General features: G+C 42.0%; 1 long non-coding RNA gene across 1 annotated transcript; it reads right to left on the reverse strand.

Annotated features, from left to right (window-relative positions):
* Positions 1-2,711: 2,711 nt before the first annotated feature.
* LOC122544269 lies at positions 2,712-7,842 on the reverse strand. The gene is made up of 3 exons (XR_006310306.1): positions 7,767-7,842; positions 4,561-4,685; positions 2,712-2,768 (listed from the first exon to the last, which is right to left on the reverse strand). It is a non-coding gene; the product is annotated as an uncharacterized LOC122544269 (long non-coding RNA).
* Positions 7,843-8,069: the final 227 nt, after the last annotated feature.

The raw sequence follows: 8,069 nt of genomic DNA on the forward strand, positions 1-8,069 counted from the left end.
ATAAACAGGAGATAACAGAAGGTTCTTCCTGGTGGTGGAAATTGAATAAAGATTGGTGCACTTTGTGTCTTTCACTGTGTCTCACACCTGCACACACACCATGGGTGCTGGGGAAAAAAAATAATAAGCACTACCGCGGTTAGGTGGTAGTGTGGGGGTTAAAGGGAAAAGGAAAAAAAGGAAAAAAAAAAACAGGAGTGTTCACACAGCACTGCCCTCTGAAAAAAAAAATAACCAGAAGTTCCAACTCTATTTTGATTTAGTCCCTCCCCTCCCCCTCACTGTTTAGGTGGTAGTGTGGGGGTTAAAGGGAAAAGGAAAAAAAGGAAAAAAAAAAACAGGAGTGTTCACACAGCACTGCCCTCTGAAAAAAAAATAACCAGAAGTTCCAACTCTATTTTGATTTAGTCCCTCCCCTCCCCCTCACTGTTTTGATCACACAGCACTGCCCTTTGATGTGAAGGGCAGTGTTTGTCACTGGCCACCCGGGTGTTTTCCTATCTTCCTGGTGGTGGAAATTAAATAAAGATTCGTGCACTTTGTGTCTTTCATTGTGTCTCACACCTGCACACACACACCATGGGTGCTGGGGAAAAAAATAAGCACTACCGCACTTAGGTGGTAGTGTGGGGGTTAAAAAAAGAAAAAAATATATAAAAAAAAATATATAACCAGAAGTTGGTTTTCAAAAAAGAAAACAAAAAAAGAAAATATAAACAGGATATTTAGAGTCTCCTCAAAAAAAACAGGAGTTTAGAATCTCCTCAACTGAGTACTGACTTCAAGTTGCCTGGCCACAGCCAGTGTACTGTCCACTACTAAATAAAGGGTGACTTGGTGATGGGACCTGGCCTCTCTGCAGTTATCTCTGTTCCAAAATGGTAGACTAATTAGTAAAGTTAGATCTGATGGGATTCAGGGTGAACTTCCCAACTGGATAAACAATTGGTTTAATGGCAGGGCAGAGGATGGTGGTGGAGGGTTATTTTTCAGACTGGAGGCCTGTGACCAGTGGTGTTCCACAGGGATCAATTCTGGGTCCTCTTTTGATTGTCATTTACATCAATGATTTGGATGAGAATATAGAAGGTTAGCTTAATAAGTTTGCGGATGACACCAAAATTGATGGCATAGTAAACAATGAAGAAGGTTTTCAAAGATTACAAAAGGATCTTGATCAAATGGGTCAATTGGCTTCAGCAGATGGAGTTCAACCTGGATAAATGTGACGTACTGCATTCTGGTACAACAAACAAGGGCAGAATTTATACAATTAACGTCGGGCCTTGGGTAGTGTTGTTGTACAGACAGACCGAGTGGCTCAGGTACATAATTCTTTGAAATTGGCATCACATATAGACAGGGTGGTCAACAAAGACATTTAGTCTTCATTGCTCAGTCCTTTGAGTAGAGGAGTTGGAAAGTCATGTTGAGGTTGTAGAGAACATGGGGAGACCTTTTCTGGAATACTGTGTCCTGTTCTGGTTGCCCAGCTATAGGAAGGATATTAAGCTGGAGAGGGTTCACAGGAAATTTACCAGGATGTTGCCGGGTTTGGAAGGTTTGAGTTAAACAGAAAGGCTGGATAAACTGGGTCTTTTTTCACTGGAGCATGGCAAGTTGAGAGGTGACCTTATAGGAGTTTATAAAATCATGTGAGGTGCAGATTGGGTGAACAGTAGGTATTTTCTTCCCTAGGACACAGGTTTCAAGACTAAGGGGCACATTTTTAAGGTGAGAGGAGATAAATTTTTAAAGACACGAGGGGCCTTTTTTTTAAAAACACAGAGCGTGGTTCGTGTGTGGAATGAACTTCCAGAGGAAGTGGTGGGATGTGGGCACAATTGCAATGTTTAAAAGCCATTTAGATAAGCACATGAATAGGAAAGGTTTGCAGTGGTATAGGCCAAGAGCAAGCAGGTGGGGCTCGTTCAGTTTGGGATTATGTTCAGCATGGACTGGTTGGGCCAAAGGGTCTGTTTCCATGCTGTATGACTACGACAAAGCTCTGGCATTCCCCCTTCAACCTATTTGTCTGAACTTCTCTTTCATCTATTAAAACACTTAAAAATGACCTCTTTGGCTAAGTTGATCATTTGTAATAATACCTTCTCAGGGCATGGTGTCATACTTTGTTTTACAATGCTGCCTTGAAGAACCTTGGGAATAGTTATTACATGAAAGATGCTTTATTAATCTTGTTGTTATTGGCTTACTCAGATGCCTAACTCAGCTAAATCCAACAGGAAGTCAGATCCAAGGACTGATTTAATAGAAGGCCTTAGAATTACGAAAGGAGTTTTGATAGTGTAGCTGAAAAGGTCAAGTTTCCACTTGTGGGCAAAAACAGAACTTAGAGCCATCGATATCAGATAGTCATTAATAAACCCCAATCAGAATTCAGGAGAAACCTCTTCACCCAGAAACTGGGGAGAAGGTGGAACTCGCTCCCACAGGGATTGGTCAAGTTAAGTCTTGGCGATGTATTGAAGGGGGAAGCTGGATAAACAGAAGGGAGATATGATGAGATGAGTGGGTGAGTGGAAGCTTCTATGGAACAGAAACACTATCATGGATCATGTGGGCTGGATGGCATGTTTCTCATCTGCAGGCTCCACGCAATGTACTATTCTATCATAAAAGATTTGTTTTCTCACCATCATCCACAACCGATAACGAGGTTATACAGACATCAGGATTATAGCATTCAATGTCTTCACATCGGGGCTCAGGTACATTCAGGCAGCTCTTGCATTTAAATGAAAATACTACAGTAAAACAGAATTGTTAATGATTATGCTGGAAGGGATCACAGCCGTGAAACAGATAACAGATCAATGAATTTCCCTAATGATCCCAAATATTTGAGTACCCAAAGCAGTCACAACTTCAGGTGTCACTACCTTTGCTGTCAGTTTAGGGATCAGCGCTGTAAAAATCTAACCCAGAAGAACTTAATAAATACTCAGGTGTCATTAATAAGTTAGTCAGCAGTGATAAAAGAAACAATGTGGATTTCAAAAATACCTTTCACAACTTCTTGATGCACAAAAGCTCTTTCATTAATTATGTACATTCTGAGGCATAGTTACAATGTAGGAAACACCACAGTTAATTTACATGTAGAAGCTCTCACAGATCATCTGCTTTTAGTTTAGTGATGTTGGGGAACAGATAAAGATCATTCCCAACATCCCGGGGGAGGACTATTCCTCCTCCACTGTAATTCCAATTACCTGAATTATGCTCACCACTGATGTGGGAGGTGGTAATATTTTCATCCGTCCTTCTCTGAAGACAATAAAATCTCAAAAAATGGCTACACAGATAGGATACAGTCCCAAGAATAACTGATCTGTTTTTGGTAAAAGCTGTGGATTCAGATCATGGATATTTTTACATGATCTGTTAACATTTGGAGACAGAGTAAATTAACCTTTCTTTAGTATGTTGATTTAAAAAAAATTTAAAACATTTTTTTCAAAACCAACTATTTACTAGCTACTTTCAAATGTCATGTTGAATTCCTTAACTGTTGTAGTGGAATATGTCAGAACTGTCAAAATATGAGCAGTGTTTACAGAACAGGTTACTGGATGCGATGTCTGAAACTTCTTAGTGAGATGGAAATTTTAATAAACAAATGTTCTCAGTTTTGTAGTTAGAGAGCATCACCTTGGCAGGGAAGAATTTCTACTAAGAGCTGTATAATTGTATTAACATTGAGTTAATTGAGTTAACACAGTCTAGCAAAGGTATGCATTTTACTGATTGTCCTCTTCATTTATATATGCCTAACTTAAATACTCATCCCAAAGGTTTGACAACATAACTGATAATTAGTAAATGTCATATATTTCTTAGAAAGCTGTAACATGATTATTAGCATCTTTCTCTTATCCTCTTTAACCTCAATGATTATCTCTGCTCATCACAATACCATCAGCCAATGAAGACATAAGATGTGTAATATGGGTGGACCAACAAGATCCCACTAACAGCAATGTGGTAACAATCAGATCATCTGCCTTTCATTGACGTTGGTTGAGAGATTGATTCCCAGGAGATGATTGGTGAGGGATGACGGACAGCAACCTTCCCAGATCTCATTCTTTGAAATGGTGGCTAAAGGATCTTTTATACCCATCTGAGGGGAATGTCAGGGACTGGATTTAGATTATGGTATCTCCAGCAGTTCAACGCCATCTCAGTATTGATGCTGCAAGCATCAGCCTGGGTTTTCAATCCTGTCGCTGATTCAGGGCTTTAGGTCAAACCACAACCAATGATCAGCTCGAAAAATTCTGTCCATGTTTTCATAAATCCCACTACAACAGCAGAGTTACCACATTCAAAACAATCAACAATATTTTTAAAAAAGGGTTCATTCACCCCATCTCCAAATGTCAAATAGTACTTGATGGCTGTCTCTGTTTGTTGTTAAGTCAAACCATGATAAATGAATACCCTGAGAACTGAAACACTACCTTTTCTCCCACAAATAATCTTACAAAGCCAAGCAGTGATACCCCTAATTGATTAATTACTAGGAATTCTTACCTCCTAGAATAATGTTGCAGAGAATAAATACTACCAATAAAACCCTCATTGTATATAATTGCCTTATCGTACTTGTCGTGAGGTTTGTCAGTATTGAATATGCAAAGGGTAAGCAATCAGGTGCCCTGGATTGGAGAGAATTCAGAATAAAAAAGAATGAGGGACGATGAGTCATGACATTGCCAGTTCATCAGTTTTAACTTACTTCCAAATCCAGTTCTAACCTATTGGAGTGAAGCTTTTTGCTTCACGTACTAACCTCTTCAAACAATATTGGTCACCTTATTTAAGCAGGGTTACATTTGCATTGGAAACAATTCCAAGAAGGTACACTAAGCTGATTTCTGGAATAAAGCTGTCTTATAAGCATTGTAGTTTAGCAGAATGAGAGGTGATATCATTGAAATGCATAGCAACTTAGTGCCAAATTCCTGTTTTTTCCCAATAAGCCAGCACATTATTTTAAAAAGAAACAATCCTACAATGCTTTTTTGTCTGCCTCAGTTGAACCTATCTTCACCACACTTCTAAGCTGTCCGTTCCAGACCTGGCAACTCTTTTTTGCTTCTTTAGCAAAACACTTTAAAACTGTGCCCTCTCATTCTTGATCGATTTATGAATGCCAACAGTTTCTCCCTATCTACTCTGTGGCAGAGCTTCACAATTTTGAAAACTTCCATCAATCTCCCCATAAGCTGTCTTTTTTCCAAGGAAAACAGTTCCAACTCCTCCAATCTTTTCTCATAATTGAAGTTTCTTATCAGTGGAACCATTCTCATAAATGTCTTCTGCACTCTCTCCAATGTGTTCATATCCTTCCTACAGTGTGGTACCCAAGACTGTACACAAAACTCCAACTGAGGATCTAACCAGTGTCCCATCATAACCTTCCTACGCTGGTATCCTATTGCTCTATTAATGAAGCTTAGAATACTGTATGTTTTATTAACAGCTCTCCTTACCTGACCTGTCACCTGCAACAACTTATACACATATATACCCATGGTCCTCTGCTCCTGCACATCCTTTAGAATATCTTTTATCATCTCTCCATGTTCTTCATACCCAAGTACATCACATCACACATCTCCACACTAAACTTCAAACACCACCTACCTGCTCACTCCACTGATTTCTCAATGTCCTTTTGAATTCCTGTGTTGTCTTCTTCACAGTTTATGTTCCCAAGTTTTGTGTCATTCACAAACTTTAAAACTGCCTCCTACACACCAAGATCTAGATCATTAACAAATATCCGGAAATGTAAGGATCCCAATCCCAAAGGAATTCCACTAGAAGCATTCAACCATTGCTCTGTTCCAAACCCTCGACCAATTTGGTATCTATGTTGTTATTGTCCTTTGTTTTCAATGTGCTATAGATTTCCTCACAAGTCTATTTGTCGTACACCTTTTGGAAGTCTATGTAGACTGCATCAACATCTTTCCCCATGTTGGCCATTTGAAAAATTCCAACAAGTAGACTGTATTTTGCTTCAAAAGTTCCATTCTGACTTTTCTGATTCATTCACATTTTTCCATGTGACTATTCATTCTACGCTGAATAATTGTTTCCAGAAGATTAGCCAAAGTTATGCTGACTGGTATATAATTGATGAGAATACCCATACAATCTTGCGTAAGCAAGGGCATAATGTTCGCAATTTTCCAGTCCTCTGACATGGACCCTGAGTCCAAGGAAGATGAAAGGATTATTGCCACTGCTTCTGCAATTCCACTCTCACTTTCTTCAATATCCATGGATGCACCTAATCCAGCCCCAGTACCTTATCCAATATCTCCTCCTTGTCAATTTTAAACCAATCTGACTTTGCACATCTGTGACCACGGTCAAGGCATCGTTTGCCTTGTGGGTAAAGACAAATGTAAATTATTAACTTCTACTTTCTAATATTCTCTCCTGGTTCCCTTTGCGTTCGTAAGCACATGGTTCCCCCAACGATACTGCCCACCCCACTCTTTGCTCTCCTTCCCAGTACAACTGGGCTATCTGATGGGTGCCACAGACTAGGCTCCTGCTGAGCTCCTTCGAAGGGCCCATTGCCGATAGCCAGAAGGGAGAATGGTCACAGTGAGCAGGAGCCTTGAGGAATCCTGCACTCCCTGCCCGGGCCACCTGGTCCACTCATGCTGAAACTGACAGTTTCCTCTTCTTCTTCGACGTAGGATGTACAATTATGATTTTGTCTGTGAATGTGCGAGTGAGGGTGTGCACATGCACGTATTCCTCTTACCCATCCATTCTATCTGGCCCTGCTGGTGTTCTGGGACTGTTTTAGAATCATAGAATCCCTAGAGTGCAAAAAGAGGCCATTCAGCCCATTACATCAACATCAATCCTTCGAAGAGCATACCAACCAGACCCAGCCTCTCCCTACCCTATGCTTATAATCCCCCATTTACCTCAGTCAATCCACCCTAACCTGCACATCCCCAGACATTGTGGGCAACTTACCATGGTCAATCCACCCGAACCTGCACATCCCCAGATATTATGTGTAACTTAACATGGACAATCCACCCTAACCCGCACATCCCTGGACACTATGGGACAATTTAGCATGGCCAATCCACCCTAACCTGCACATCGCAGGACACTATGGGACAATTTAGCATGGGCAATCCAACCTAACCTACACATCCCTGGGCACTATGGGACAATTTAGCATGGCCAATCCACACTAACCTGCACATCCCTGGGCACTATGGGACAATGTAGCATGGCCAATCCACATCAACCTTAACCTGCACATCTTTGGACCGTGGAAGGAAACCAGAGCTCTGGAGGGTACCCGCACAGACCAGGGAGAACATACACATAGCCAGTCATCCGAAGCTGGAATTGAACCCATGTCCCTGGTGCTGCGAGGCAGCCATGCTAACCACTGAGCCACCATGCCATTTACCACCTTATTTCAACATGCCATCAGCTTCCATTGAGCTTGACCCGTCGCTCTTCGCTGGCTTTTGGCCACAACCCCTGTCCAATTTCCTCCTCTGTCGCCTCTTAAGAATTAATCTTCGAAGCTCAACAACGCTGGCTTACGGTCAGAAAACAGACCCTTTGTTGGCGTCCTCTCTGAACCAATGGGCGTTGGGAGGTTGATCTTTGACCCTACGCAAACTGGCATCCCATTGAGGTCTTTGGCTTCGGGGGCTGTTTTCTTAAAAGCCAAAAATACTCACCCAATGCAAGGTTTGGGGGCAGGGGGGGAAATGGTGTAGAAGGTTTTACATTTAATGTAACGTGCCTCTGTTATGCATGTTATTCCAATCCCAACCCTTGACGCCCCCCCCTCCCCAAACTCCACAACATTGCCATCCCAACCCCGCTCCCGCCTTTTATAGCCGGTGGCGGACACGTGAAGGGGCGGGGCCTGCCAATCACGGCGCGCCGCGTCGCTCACGTGACGGGGCGGTGGCCCAATCAGGGTGGCCCCCCTCCCCCCGTGTCCCGTGCGGACTGGCCGCGTGGCGCGGCCTCGCGCG

Source organism: Chiloscyllium plagiosum, chromosome 47, assembly GCF_004010195.1.
Source record: "Chiloscyllium plagiosum isolate BGI_BamShark_2017 chromosome 47, ASM401019v2, whole genome shotgun sequence".
Classification (NCBI taxonomy): Eukaryota; Metazoa; Chordata; class Chondrichthyes; order Orectolobiformes; family Hemiscylliidae; genus Chiloscyllium; species Chiloscyllium plagiosum.